The following is a 15,608-nucleotide window of genomic DNA, read 5'->3' as shown; positions in this document are numbered from 1 at the left end:
GCTCAGAAACAAACCCCAAATGCCTGGCCCCGGGGCTCTGTGATTCCTGGCTGGTGAGCATCACTTCTTGGGGAATTTTTATCGATTCCATTTGTCCTGTCTGATGGAGGCATGCTTGTTGTGGGCCCAGGAGTAACTCCTCCCCAGTGCTGGCCTCTCGGCCTCTCCCCCAGTCCGAGGCACCCTCCCGCAAGCGGGAACGTGCTGCTAGGTGGGGACAGCACGGGGGCCGCTTTCTTTCACCGAATCAGTCTTTCCACAGGTTGAGGCCTGCAGCCACATCCCAGGGGACAGAGGGATCGACACGGACGTCATTCCTCCCCGCACGACCGCTGGGACAAATCGCACGGATTGCTCGCCCCCTCCTTAACAGGACGGTAGGCTGGCTCTGTATGTTTCACCAGCAGATTAAAACCCTGCTTCCCTGCAAGGCCGTGACCCTCCTTCCCGAAACCGAAAACTCTCCATGTGTGGATTCGGATCTTACTCACGTCTCCATCCTACCGAGAAACCGAGACCCTTAACAGAAACGGCAGAGACTGAAAACAGAAGAGTGGGTGGCACAAAGCAACACGGATGGTTTCCAGCTTCCCTGCTGGGGTCTCTCCCCTGATACTAACCGCCGGCGGAGCACCCAGCACGTGAGAGACACCGGACCCGACGATTCGCACGGATTCATCACTTCATCCCGCCTCAGGCCTAGAATGTCGGTTAGGCTGCTCTTAATCCCATTCTTTACAGAGGACAAAAACGAGGCACAGAGAAGCTAGAGAACTTGTCTCGCCCCACAAAGGAAGTATCGTCAACAGTCTTCAAACCTAGTCCTCAAGTCGCTGGGCTTTTTGCCCGTCCAGATGCGTTTAGTTCTCATCAGACCGTTTGAAACCCCTCGCGACTTCTCTCCCCGCCCCCACTCTCCCACCGGTTGCCCACACTTTCTTCCCCCTCCCACAGAAAATGCATTCTCTACTCTTGTAAGCAAGAGAAAAGAGAAGGAGAGATTTCAAAACCTATCAGAAACTTCTTCAAAGAAGTGACTTCCGGTTTGTAGGGGCATGACGTGAGGCCTGTTGGCCAGCAGGTTCTCAGTACGGGCTCATTTCCACCCCCCTCCCCCAACCAGTGCCAATCAGAGACCACTGGGGGTCAGCCTCCTGGATGTTCTACCTTCACATTACAGTATGCAGATAATAGATCTTTACAGAGGTGCTCTGAGACCCCAGTGAATTCTCTCCTCAAATATCAAACCTCAAATTATGCTAATTAATAGTTTTATAGTTGAGTGGTTTATAGTATTCTGCTTTGCAAAATGATTATGTATAGTACACATGGAAATACTAATCAAATAGAACATGCAATTAACCAGAAAATTCCCTACCTCAAACCATTAGGGATCAATTAGTCAACACGCAGTTACTGCATACATACTCTGTGCCCAGGCCTGCCTGGGCATCCTGGATCACAGAAGGAGGAGCCAGAATATGTCTTCTCTCAGGCAGCTTAGAAGATCAGAGAAACTGATACATTTGAAAAGAAACAAATACGTTCAAGGGAAGCGAGAACAGCCTGACGGCTGGCATATAGTAGGCATTTGATGAATGCTCGTTGAATGAACAAATAAATGAGCAACTTAGTGTCGAGGGAATTCATCCTGTTGGGGCTCAGAGAAGAGAAAGGAAGATGCGGACCAGAATGATAAAAGAGGGCCTGGAAGGCTCAAGAACTGGGGAAGGATGTCCGAGTCCGGACAGGGCAAGAGCATAAGCAAAAGTTCAGGGAAGAGAATTTAAGGGAGACCACTTGGGGCAGGAAGGAGGGAAGCTTGACCAAAAAGGCACATGTCGGTCGGGAGGCAGTGAGGGAAAGGCGGGCTGTGTCACAGGATGAGAGGGGATGGAACTCAGAAGTCAGGCTAGAGAGTGAGATTCAGTGGGGCAGCTGATGGAGAACCACGCCAGGTGCCCGGGCAGCGGAAGGACACAACGGAATTGGTGATTTAGTAAGATTAGTTTGGCACTGGTGCGTGGAATGAACTAGAGGCTGCAGGGAATGAATGAAGGAAATTTTATTTGGGGTCTATGTGTGTGCAAAACCAAGGAGCAGCCAATTTTACAGTTTCCGGGGACTTACTCATAAAATCGGAAACGACCCAGGGTGTAGCCAGGAGCATGAGCTAGTGTTTTCTAACATCACACTGCCCAACTCCAGACCTTGTCCACACCCCATGACACCAACTCCTGACAACTCAGTTTACCAATCCACAAGGAAATGGTTATGAGGCATCATTTGAGAGGGATGCTGTAATAGGGCAAAATTACAGAAAATGCAAATGATGAAAAAAATGTTGGCACCACACAAGCACATTACTACATTTAGTAGCATTCAAAGACACTTAAGTCATTTCCTTAGGAAGCTCTATTTGGCCCTTTTTCAATTTAGAGTGGCATTTTTATTATCATAACTGATAGCAGGTGTTTGTGAAGAAATCGATTAGTATGCAGGGATGGAAGTTACATTTTCCAAATGAATTGCATAGTCTGCAAGATACGCTGAAATCTGTGTAGCAAAATGCAAGCAGTTATAAAGCATGTGCCAGCAACATTATTTAAATAAATTATCTGAACATAAATACATATAGGAGAGTGCACCATCCATTATTTCACGGGCTCTCTTAGAAGCCTGTGTAACGGCAGTGCTGATAGTTATTCTTGGCTGAGCCGAGTGGCCACTATTCTTGCCAAGGAAGAGACAATGCTGTTTGCATTTCTGGAATAGGAATGTGATATTATTATATACATATACATACATATATGTATATATACGTATATGTATGTATATGTATATATATATGTATGTATATGTATATATACATATACGTATATATACATATATGTATGTATATGTATGTACATACATATATGTGTATATACGTATATACGTATATGTATATACATACATATACGTATATATGTATATGTATGTATATACATATATAATTTTTTTTAAAAAGCAGCTGTAACTCTCCTCCCTCCACCCCAAATCAATACCATAGCCAATCCCATCAACGTTTTTACAACTGAGGCATATAACTAATTTACGTTCCTGATTAAATGATTTCAAGCTTGATAGTTGCAAAAAAAAAAAAAATGGTTACTCATGTGGCAGCCAAGTGGTTATTTCTACAGGGTGAGAAATTGTATATTGACTCCACTTAACTTCAGGCCACCTGTTTGTAAACATTGTTAAGTGTCATGGGCAGCCCTGAATGCACCCCTCACATGAGGCTTCTGGGAACATTATGTTCCTTGAGCCTGGAAAGAAACAAAGTCCTGATAATTCCTAGCATAATATCATTTTTTCAGGATATTAAAAATTCAGAAACTTGACCAAGTTCCATTCTTTCATTGCTCTCCCTTTGTCTTTACTCTTTAGCTCTTTCCGGGACACTGTATTAAATGAAACAGTCTTGAAAAATGTGTAATCAAGCTTCCATGATAAAATTTACCCTTGAGAGACTGCATAACAGATTCACTCTTCAAATAAGCGTAAGGACTAAAAATAACCTGCAGTGTGTGTCTTTTTGTAAGATTCCCTGAGGAGTGTACTATGTTCCGATAAGTGGAATATTTAGCTAAGAGCCACCACCTGTGGATTACCCATTTGCAATAATTAACACAAAAAGAATACAATGAGCCTTCAAATGTAAACTACTCTTCTGAATCCAATGAAATCTTCCTTTGGTGATTCTAGTGGCACCTGAATCCAGTGGTGCCTCTGGATTATCGGTAATTCACTCACAACCAACCAGATTATTGAGAAGATGGGGCATCCAAAGGGGAAGGGCAGTGCAGTTGTTCCGACCCTAGAAAAATTGTTCCCGCAATTTTCTGATTGGATCAAAAATGAGACAGCAACAGAAGAAAAACTTTGCCAAGCAAGATTAAATTACATTGCAAAAATTAGCACTAGACTACTAAAATTACCAAAGTGACGTCAGTGTCGGAAAATTGATCCAAAGATTAAATTGTACCGCTGAAAAGGAGGTTTAAAGGGATTACAGCAGCTTGCTTTACCCTTAACGAGATTCCATACAAACCATTATCCTTTATATAAATTATGGCCAAAGTGACCTCTTCCTGTCTCCTGTATTACTTACTGTGTTTCCATGGGAACAGAGAGTGGCAGGCTTAACTTCTTTAAGTAAATAATCTGGGGAAAGCCTTGAAATCTCTCTCTTACCAGCCAGAGCCGGCCTCAGAAAAATAATTAGCCCTATATGAAGAATGTAAGTTATTTTGGGTTATGTCCCGGTAAGCTGACAGTATGTTAATATCTTTTTTCCTGCTCAGGCAAGATGTAACTAAATTAATAAAACACTTTAACATATTATTCCTAACAATATCTGGATGTCTCAAGAACTGTTCATCTTTGTGTCTTTGGGGAACTCCGCGTTTAACATTCTCCCTCCGCTCTGCCAGATGCAGACGTGGAATGCCAGGAGAGGGCTGCTGAACTGTGTGTTTCTTTCCCCCACACAAGAAGCCCTTCTCAAGGGTTCATCAGCTGCTGCCCAGACGGGCGGCTGTGCTGACAGAGTCAGAACATGGGATGATATGGACAGGTCCAAGGCCAGGAAGACACCCCCACGATATCGGTCACCTTCCAGCCCCCCTGGGCTAGTGACTTAGCTACTGGCCAGGCCCCATCTGCCTCTCCCCAAGCCTCTCCTTGCAGGTTGCCTGGCTTGGGGGGGGGGAGGGGGGTTGCCCTTCTGTGGCAGAGACAGCATGCGGTGCACCCAAACTCATGCTTTTCTTTGCTCAGTGCAGCGTTGCTCCTGACAGGTGACTGTCCCAGAGGCTGGTGCTCACCAGCGGGGCATGAGGGAGCAAGGGGTGTCTTCTGAATAATGTCTCTTCCCGCTGCTGGAATGGGCCTGGGTCTCTGACTCACCACACACAGGAAAGGTGCCCGGAGACCGACAGTGTCTGCTTAGGGACTCTTCTGTGCTCAAGAATAAACTTTTCGAGGGCGCCCGGGTGGTCAGTCGGTTAAGCGTCCGACTCTCGATCTCAGCTCAGGTCACGATCTCATGGTTTGTAAGTTCAAGCCCCGCGTCGGGCTCTGTGCTGATGGTGTGGAGCCTGCTAGGGATTCTCTCTTTCCCTCTCTCCCTGCTTCCCCTCCACGTATGCGCGCGCGCTCTCTCAAGGTAAACAAATACATACAAAAATGAAAAAAAAAGGGTAAGCTTTTTCTTGTCGCTGGGAAGCCCCTGAAAATGTGGGCCTTATTTATAAACTAGCTGGTGTTCCTGTAAGCCAGTATTTCCCCCAGTAACGGCCTCCGTCCAGGTTCTCAGGTGGCGGTGGTGCTGACGGGGCCGCGAGCACGCTCTGAGAAATTCTGCTCAGACCATCGCTCGTTCTGTCACCTGGTTCCTGAATTGGGGCTACGGTTGGCTTGTTTGGACAAATCCTTCTGGAGGAAGCTCCATGCCCTGCACCTTTGAGGGCAGTCCTGCCCCGGCCACATCCCAATGCCCTGAGCGCCTCCTTTCGGAGTGAGGGTGAGAGTTCACCCTTCCCCATCTCCCCCAAATAAAAAGCAGCAGTAGGAATAGTGGTGGTAACAGCTAACAATTTCTAACATGCCAGGTACCGTGCGAGGCATGTGACTTGCACGATCTCCTTGCAGCGTCCAAAAACACGATATAGTGAGTATGATCGCAGCTTCTATTCTACAGGTGATGGAGCTGGGTTTGAGAGACTCAGGGGTTGGAGGCGCAGGCTTTCCACCCAGTTTATCTCCCATCCTTGACATAATGCCATTGGGGTAGCCTGGGCGCAGATAAGTGCTGCAGCCGGAGAGGGAAGGAACCAAGGACACCACGAGAGTGGCAAATTTGTTGCTAAAACAGAAAACGGCTTCCACTTGTGGCACTGTTTGGGGAGCGTTCGGCTTGAGGCCCTATTTTAACACAGACACACAAGTCTCTTCTGCAGGAGAATCTTGGGAATGATCCAGAGGGAAGGACCTGTCTGGCCCCCTTTGGACAGTCTTGACACCTGACTCAGACCACTTAGGGATCCTCCTTCTGCCCCCCGTATCTCTCTCCTCTGAAATGGCCACACTGATAGTCACGAACTGCCGAGCTCCTGAGCCGCAGTTGGTTAATAAGGCTCCATTGGGACAGCTGTGTCCAGGGGTGCCTGGGTGGCTCAGTTGGTTTTTGGGTGTCTGACTTCAGCTCAAGTCGTGATCTCGCGGTCCGTGAGTTCGAGCCCCGCGTCGGGCTCTGTGCTGACAGCTCGGAGCCTGGAGCCTGCTTCAGATTCTGTGTCTCCCTCTCTCTCTCTGCCCCTCCTCCACTCATGCTCTGCCTCGCTCTCAAGAATAAATAAACATTAAAAAAATATATATTTATTAAAAATTATATATTATATATAAATATATATTATATATAATTTTTTATATATTTTATATTTTATATTTTTATGTATTTTATATTTTATATATTTTATATTTATATATTTATATATATTTATATATATACATATTAAATATAATTTTTATATATAAAAATATATTTTATATATAAATTATATATATATAATATATATATGCTTATATATATTATATATATAATGTATATATGCCTCCCCCTCCCCCAACCCTCCGACCTCACCTGTGTGGTTGCTCTGTCATGTGCCTTCAGTTACAGTAAAGGCGATGGAAAAACCTCTCTTCCCACCGAGTCCCGTCCCCAAGATGTCCTCTGAACAGGCCAAGGAAAGCCCAAGACAAGACCCGGGCCTGCCCTCAGCTGACCAGGGGAAGGAAGGCCTGGGGTCCTTGGGCTGCTGCCATGTCGGTGCCTCCCAGTGTCCAGACACAGAGCTGAAGGGCATCTTGGCCCCGCTGCCCGGCCAGGCTGCTGCTAGACAGCCTCCTACGGTCCCAACAAACTGTAATTGATCTGTTTCTCAGTCATACCTGTATCACCGCGGAAGCAGCAATCTTCCTCAAATTGCTCACGGAAATTCCTTCTGCTACATTTTTGCAGGATTATTATTATTACAACTTAGCATTGACATAACATTTTATATTGGCAGTGTGCATTATAGCCTACACATTAGCTATTATTAGGGAGAGCTAAACAGAAGCACAATGCGGTGTCTATTTCCATCTTTGTGTGAGGCCGGTGGAATAAGGGTAATTTGGAGAGTGCAGGTAAGCTAGATCCTGTTATTATAATGGCTTAAATGCGAGTCTGGAGGCACAACCCACAGCTGGCGACTCAGGAAAAAAACCCCCCGTCTGTCTCCCCTTCCACACAGCTCATCCTCACCAAGGGGTCTGCGCCCCGGAGCAGCGGCCACAAGGTGCTACAGGGTGCAGACACCACAGAGAATTCACATCATGCCTTCCTGCTTTGCCACCGACCTTATTCTCCTCTGATACCGCCCCCAGCTGCCCCCATCGTCCCCAGGGCAAAATGAGCGGAGAGGCTTGCCCACTCCTTTCAACAGCAGGATAAGCCTGCAATTTAAAGTACTGTTGAAGGATGCTGGGTGGGGGTGAGGGACGCCTTTCGAGGCCTCAGGCGAGCACAGATCAAGACCCAGCAGTCTCCGGGAGAAGGTGGCCAGACTGCCAGGGCAGGATGAGGGGGAAGGAGGGGAGAGGGGGTTGGGTTGTTGGAGCCCCAAACCCAGGCAGCAGGGCTACCGAGAGGGGCATTTCTCCCCTCAACTCCAGCTCTCCCCCCCCCGCCCCCCTTTACTTTTTTTGATCAGATGTCAGTTTTCTTTTTCATTTTCAATGTTGACCTCCAAGATTCAGGACTACCTCTTTTTTACCTTCTGAAGGCTTTAGAGATTCCTTTTCAGAGCAGTCAGACTCAGACCAAGATAAATCTCACAAGGACACAGGTTTCGGGGGCGTGGGAAGGCCTCCCCCGGCCTTGGCCGCCACCCTCGCACACAGAGCGCCCCCCTTGGGTACAGCTCTGCACCACTGGCTTTTCGCTCTGGGCCGCTGCACCCTACGTAGCGGTTGGTCTTGTCCAACCAGAGAAGCCTGAAACACAACCTCTCCCCTGAAGGAATTCCTCGTCTCATTTCTCATTTCCTCACCTGCCTGTGGCGTAAGGACCTCACCTCCTTCCCCCACTAACTTGTGGATTTCTTGGTCATTTCTCATTTTCCTCAAGACACCTTCCCCTCAAGAAGTGGGGATTTCCTGGGGCGCCGGGGTGGCGCAGTCGGTTAAGCGGCCGACTTCAGCCAGGTCACGATCTCGCGGTCCGTGGGTTCGAGCCCCGCGTCGGGCTCTGGGCTGATGGCTCAGAGCCTGGAGCCTGTTTCCGATTCTGTGTCTCCCTCTCTCTCTCTGCCCCTCCCCCGTTCATGCTGTGTCTCTCTCTGTCCCAAAGATAAATAAACGTTGGAAAAAAAATTAAAAAAAAAAAAGAAGTGGGGATTTCCTGCTCCTACTAACACCTCCCCAGACACACACACACACACACACACACACACACACACACACTCTTGAACTGGTGGTTTCCACCACATAAAACACATCCACACTCGGAAATGTGAAGAGAAGCTCAGCCCGAACCTCAACATTCTCAGATGTAGGCACCATCTTTTGCAAGGAATAGCAACTTTTCCCACATTTTTTTTTTTTTTTTTTTAATCTTAGCACATCACATACTTGGGGCAACAAAGAGGAGTTGCACAGAAAACGCTTTTCTCCCCTCAGGTTTTGTGCTTTATATAAACATTAACTATCCGGTCTACTAAGAGAGAACCAAGACTTTGCTCTCAAGCTTTTTTGGGGGGGTGGGGGAGGGGGGGGGGGGAAGTGGGGGGAGGGAACTGTGCATGGGCTGCCCGTGAAGTCTCATCCTCTCCACTCTCCTGGTCACCAGTGTGGAGACTGATTGATGTGCACGTATTTGTGCCTGACATTAGGGCAGAAAGAATTCCTGTCGTCTCTAAGTACGTAACCACAGTAAAACGACACTGGTATGAATAACTGAGGCCAGTATTCCTCCAAGTTTCCTCCACCCGCAGCTCTCATTTGTTCCACTTTGGTATCTTAAATGGGAATTCTTGGAGCCATCCCATCCCAGACCCTCTGAATCTGAGGGTCTGGAATGGGGTCTGAGGATGTGCCTTTCAACAACCATCCAGGGGGGGCTGAATGCAAGCCAAAGTTTTAGAACCGCTTCCCTGGCCTGTAGGGACCGGATCCCCGTTCCTTCGTAACTTTCTTCCAGTCTTACATTTCTTTCGTCATTTTTTTTTTGACACCTGCTTTCTCTCAGCCTTTTCTAGCAGCTTTTCTGTTCTTAAAAGGACCTTCTCATCTCCAGCTTTTACCCTCCAACATGGCCGCCGAGGCCTCGCCGCCATCTGCCTTGCCTTCTCGCATTTCATCAATCTATCCACCTGTTCCTCTCTGAACGCTACTTACTGCCTCTCCCGTGATGATATTGTGACTGAATGCTTTCATAAATCCTCCAGGCAGTGTCTCCAAAACACATTTTTCTGATCTACTGGATGTTGTTGCATATTAGTTTTCTTTGCAGCCATATTTCTGGAGAAAGTGCCTGCTGCAGCAGGTCCGTGGCTTGCGCCCCGGAGAGGCCCAGCCCAACCTCTGTGCCCGGTGGGAACTAATGACCCTTGGCCAGGGGTCCTGACACCAGCTTCTTACTGAGGAGAGGGGGCCCATCCCTGCCTGTCTCTAACCACTGATGGATGAGAAAACAGTTCCTGGCTATTCTCCTAGAGTCTGAGAAAAGCAGAGACTCTGTACTTGGCCTTCCCCACGTTTTTCTGCATCAGACTACCCTCATTTTTTTTTTCTTTCCTCCCAAACAACCTTTTTCCGATTATCCAGAGGATGCTTCACATGTTCCTCACACAGCTATGACAGGGTTCTCCACCTGTGTCATGCATGCCATACTTAAACCAAGAAACTAGCTCCCTTTCTTCTTTCTCTGGTCCTTGGTGATTTGCCACGTCAGTCACTTCCTTTCCCCTAAACATTTTTATCTTTTACTTCATTTTCTTACCTTAAATTTTGTTATGCTTATTTATTGTTTGAGAGAGAGAGAGAGAGAGAGAGCGAGAGAGCGAGCAAGCCAGGGAGGGGCAGAGAGAGGGATGGAAAGAAATCCCAAGCGGGCTCCGCGCTGTCAGCCCAGAGCCCGACTTGGGGTTCAGACTCACAAACTGGGAGATCATGGCCAGAGCTGAAACCGAGTGTCAGACGCTTAACCGACAGAGCTGCCCCGGTGCCCCACCTTTTACTTCATGTTCATTTTCTTCTCATCCTTTGTTACCTTACCTCAACCTGTTTCTTCGCCCCGTTCTTTCTACCTATTATTGACGGACATCAGGCCCCATGTCATGTACCAGTGGTTTTCAAGCCTTTGTGCGGCAGAAATACCTGAGGACTATTTTATAACTCACGTGAGTGGGCATTAACTCCCAGCCGTTGCCAGGAAAGCTTCCCAGCTCTTTCTCACGCGGAGCCAGGGCTGTGACTCACTCATCTACGCCTTCTGCCACTGCTCACCGGTATCAGTCTTCCACGTTGCCATGGTATCAGGTATTTGCAAAGGGCCATGGAGCCCCTTCCTTGGTCATTTCTTACAACCTCAAGTAAACTCTCTTAGCATGAGCCTCACGTTACTATCGAGAAGGCTGGGGCTTGGAAGAGACACATTGTTTGCCAAGCCACTCCAGAAACAAAACTCAGCTACTTCCAGAGGCCTCGAACTTCATCTGGCTCAAAGTTATTTCTTTTTTTCAACTTTTTTTTTTATTTTTTATTTTATTTTTTTTATTTTTGGGACAGAGAGAGGCAGAGCATGAACAGGGGAGGGGCAGAGAGAGAGGGAGACACAGAATCGGAAACAGGCTCCAGGCTCTGAGCCATCAGCCCAGAGCCTGACGCGGGGCTCGAACTCCCGGACCGCGAGATCGTGACCTGGCTGAAGTCGGATGCTTAACCGACTGCGCCACCCAGGCGCCCCTTTTTTAATTTTTTTTTTCAACGTTTTTTTTTATTTTTTATTTTTTTTTTATTTTTGGGACAGAGAGAGGCAGAGCATGAACAGGGGATCAAAGTTATTTCTTGATTATGTTCAGTGTCTCTAAACGCTTCCAGGAATACCGGTTCTCACTCATCTATCCACTTCCTTAGAGCCTTTCTAATGATTTTGCCACCCAAAGGACCCCCTCATCAAATGAGTGTCAGGGTGAACTTGGCCTTCCTTAGGCCCAGAGAATAGGAAGGAAGGAAATGTGGAAGGAAGCCTTCCAAAACCGTATTTTCAGAACCCTTGATTTCCCCTCCCTTAAGATGGCTCTAGGTCACATTCTTCAACGGGACACATCTTCTCATTCCTGCTTTCACCCCCAGAGCTTGAGTGCTACAAAAGCCTGCTTCAACAAACCCCACATTCATCTTCCCCGAGTCCTTGGGCAGGGAAAAGTGCACGGATTTTAAAAACTGTCTAGATGGCTAAATTATAGCAATTTTTCTCTGGGAGAGAGTTGTTCAGATATTAAAACCTTCTATGTACTGAGTGTGATGATCTTTCTCACATTCCCACACACACAAAAAAAAGAGCAGTTTTTGCTTTGCTCATTAAAATGATTTGTTTTTGGTTTTTGATGAGTGTAATTTCTCAGGTAGCAATGTTTCATTCTTACTAGCAACTCCTTAAAAACCCTCTGCAAGTGCGGAAGCCCCAGTTAGGCACTATTAATCAAATGCTAAATGCTTTTAAACAGCTCTACCCCTTTTTTTCTAATTGAGAAAAAGAGCTGTTTGGGCAAGTTTATGGGGTGACCTTGATTGAATTAAAGAGGTCAGGGATGGAACAGACTTCAAACTCATATTCAATGATTTTAAAGAAATGACTTCCTTCCAATTAAGCAGGAATTAGCATGAAATATTTTGTTTCCGAAAGGTTAAAGGAATTCCTCTGAGAAACCAGCTCTCTTGTTGCCTGTTCTTTATTGAACACGAGAGAGAAGGCGCCACGGATAGTTTCAGAGAAAGTGCTTTGTTAACATGGTGCTGATGAGCTGGCATCGATTATAACATTCCTTAGAGTCACAAATGCTGTATCGAAGGGGCAAAAAGTCCAATTTAAGTTTTAATTTCTGTTTCAAAAGCCCAAAGACCCAACAACTTCCAATGACTAAGAAAAATCAAGTTACATTGTCCATCTGCGTTAATTTCAACCTAGTTCTAGGGGCAAAGTTTCACATATTACTTTATTTCTTTGCCGTTCCTCATTTCCGTTCCATCCCTAACCTTGCCATAGTCTCCCACCTTTTAATGGCCTGAAGGGACAGGTTCTTCTCCCTGCTCTAAATAGTAACACACAGAGTTTGTGATACCGAGTTATGGAAGCAGGATTGTCCAGAGGAAGGAGAGGGGACCAGACACGTCGGTGGAGGTTTGGGGACTACAGGGCATTGTTTTTGAGGAGCGTTAGTCCTGAGAAGAACACTGGCCGCGCTCTTTTACGTCCCTGCTCCTGCCAACTTCAGAGAGGCGTGGAGACATGGATTACACACAGGAGGGTGGCAGAGGGGTTACTACAGAGGGCAAGAAGGGACTTGAAGGGCGCGCTCCTCTTCTGAGATTTGGGGCAAGTTAGTAAACCTCCATTAGAGCTCAGGATCCTCATCTGAAAAACATGGTCAGTACTGGGAGGATTAAACAGATAATAGTTGTGGGGTTTTTGTTGTTGTTGTTGTTGTTTTTATTTTTTGGAGGGAGGGGGTCCCAAACTGAAAAAAAAAAAGCCCTTCAACAAATAAGAAATTAGTTCTTCCTAGTTTTAATTTCCTATCCCTTCATTTCACAAACTCTTGTCCTTGTACCGTGCAACGCCACATGCTGGCCATTCAGAAAGGAAAAGATCTCAAACTAGTCTTTAAGGAACACACGGGGTGGAAGGTCCGCCCGGTGTCATGTTTTTACTCTTCTTTGTTTGCAACAAAATACAGCCTTCTCCAGGGAGAAGATGGAGTTCAGATGCATAGATTTATACAACCTCTTTTCAGATCATCTCAGCTCCCACCGTTCCTTAGGTCAGGGTGTACCTGCTCGCATGGGCTATAACTCCTGACGGTCCAGGGGGCCGTGAGCCAGTGCTATTCCAAGAAAGGAGAACTCTGATGATGTGCTGCTAGGATTCTTCACAGCACACAAGTAACGCTCTCAGATCAAAGACTGAGTCTTGATTAGTCTTACAAGACTCTGTGTGCTAATTTCTCCCCTTAATCTGGTACTTCGAGACAAGTGGTCTCATGGTCCCGTACACGGCATTAAGAATTCTGTGAATATTTGTTTTAATTTTATCACCGCTTTGTCGTATGACATTGCTTGGCACATTGCATGGTGGCAAAGAGCTAAGGACAGAGAAACGGATAACTTGAGGGTGCTCGGGTCACATAAACTATCCTAGAAAAGCGTGGGATGGCAGGTGGAGACAATTCCTGAGAAACGGACTGGTAAATCACTAAAAGAAGAGTAACCTACCTCTACAAGATTTGCCAAATACGTGTTGTCACTGAAGTTGTGTCTGAACGCTTGTAATTACAAAAACCCGAAACTTGCAGAATTTATCTGACATCCCAACTAATTACTGTTAGGAGGGAAACAACAACACCAACAACAACACCACATTTTTCTCATTAAATTAAAACATGGGATGGGCAGGGAGAGGGCCTAATACTTGTAAGATCTCTCCTGGGTCAAAACTTCCCTGAGTCAGTGCATCTCAATAGGATTGGTATTATCGTGGATGCTGTCCCTCTGATCTTTAAGACTTATTGAGAGGTACATCTCATAAAAAAAAAAAAAAAAAGCCCCAGGAACAATGAAACAGGGACAGCACTACAATAAGTCCTGAAATTAGATGGTCAATAAACTGGTGATCTTCTCATATGCTCTCCCAGACCCTAGGGATGCAAAGGAAATATGGGATGAGATGGGAAATAAAAGGGCTAATATTGTGGTTCAGATCATTCCAGACCGACCGTCAAGTCTGTGCCTGTGTTTTGAGAAGTACCTTGATTTTTCTCTTTACTTTTCTGGAGAGCTGGGGAGTGGAAAACACGAGTTGTGACAGGGTGTAGGGTTTGCCAAAGGAAATGCGTGATGGCACGGCTCTTTCCCCGTGCACTTTACCTCTTCAAAGCATTTCTTCTTCTTGCCTAAAGCCATAGAACAGATTGCTTTTGAGGAAATAAATATCACCCAACTAGAAAAGAGACTGTGCCAATTTCCTGAGTATTTTTAAAAACTGGCATTTCTGTTGGAATGGGCCTAAAAACAGTTTGCTGGATGCACTGCCGATGTTGAAGTCAACCTCTTTCTAGTCAAAAATACAGAAAATAATGGGGAGACTAAACACGAGCCCCAGTCAGCTTTGTCTGGATTAACGTTTTAAGGTAATACACTCTCCAGTCTACCTTTGCCTCCAAACGGCATCATGGCGCCACGCACGTCACAGGCTTTCAAAATCCTTGGTTGATTTTATTTGGTTGCAGCCTCTTATGAAGCCACTTAAAGCATTTGGGGGAGATTCTGGAGCTTTTCTGCCATCAAATTTAGTGGTGCCTTGTGAAGGTCATTAACCAGGCAAGAAGGAAAGTAGCACTGAGCTCTAGACTGTCCACTTGCTATCTTGGGGAACTAACATAACTTCTCAGCATGTGACTGCATCTTCCTGTCTGTGAAAACAGAAAGTGGTTGTGCAAGATGATGTCTAAGGGTCTCTTCCACATCTGAAGAGACTCATCATTGCCATTCCCGGCGGGTAAGAACTCAACAGCAGAATTCAAAAGCAGAATTCAACAGAATTCAACAGCACATGTCTGCCCGGATTAGAACTTGAATGATTTCTTGACTCTTAATCTAAGAGCTATACAAATATGATCAGTCCTTGAAACAGGAAATTGTAAGACAATGGGGTCTGGAAATTAAATGTGGAAATTCCCTAATGTAAAGCAAAAGGAGGCAACTCAATAAATTTCCATTTTCTGACACTGGTTACTACTTTTAATTTTCTTGTTTGACTGGAAATGGCCAGGTATTCCCCAACCAATGTGAATTTTATCATACGTTCTCCGAGGTAATTTAAAAATTAATACTTACTACTTACTAGCTTAATTATTAAAATAATACACGTATATACTGTGGAAATTTCTGAGATGCAAAGAGAAGAAAACAAAAATCACCTATAATCACACCGCCCAGAAATAATCGCTGAATATTTTGACCCATATCCTTACATATTTTCCCTAACATACAAATTATGAATGGAACACATATACAAACCACATGATCTGTACATTGATTTGTAACTGATTTTATCACTTAGCAATACACTGAGAATCTCGCGTGCCATTATATAGTCTTCCAGAATATGATCTTTCTCAAGGCTGTTTATGGATATATAATTAATTAACCAATATCCCAGTGTTAGATATTTACATGTTTCTAAAGTGATTCGATAACTGAAAATTTAGGTAACTGCATTAAGTGTCAACGGCCCATTTGCC

The 15,608-nt window shown here is 45.7% G+C and overlaps 1 protein-coding gene across 13 annotated transcripts in view; it reads right to left on the bottom strand.

Annotated features, from left to right (window-relative positions):
- Positions 1-15,608, bottom strand: part of ENOX1 (ecto-NOX disulfide-thiol exchanger 1) — a 555,199-nt gene that overhangs the window by 94,697 nt on the left and 444,894 nt on the right. The window lies entirely within an intron of this gene.

Source organism: Herpailurus yagouaroundi, unplaced genomic scaffold (assembly GCF_014898765.1).
Source record: "Herpailurus yagouaroundi ecotype Mexico unplaced genomic scaffold, PumYag 197, whole genome shotgun sequence".
Lineage (NCBI taxonomy): Eukaryota > Metazoa > Chordata > Mammalia > Carnivora > Felidae > Herpailurus > Herpailurus yagouaroundi.
This window is presented reverse-complemented; position numbering and strand designations above follow the sequence as displayed.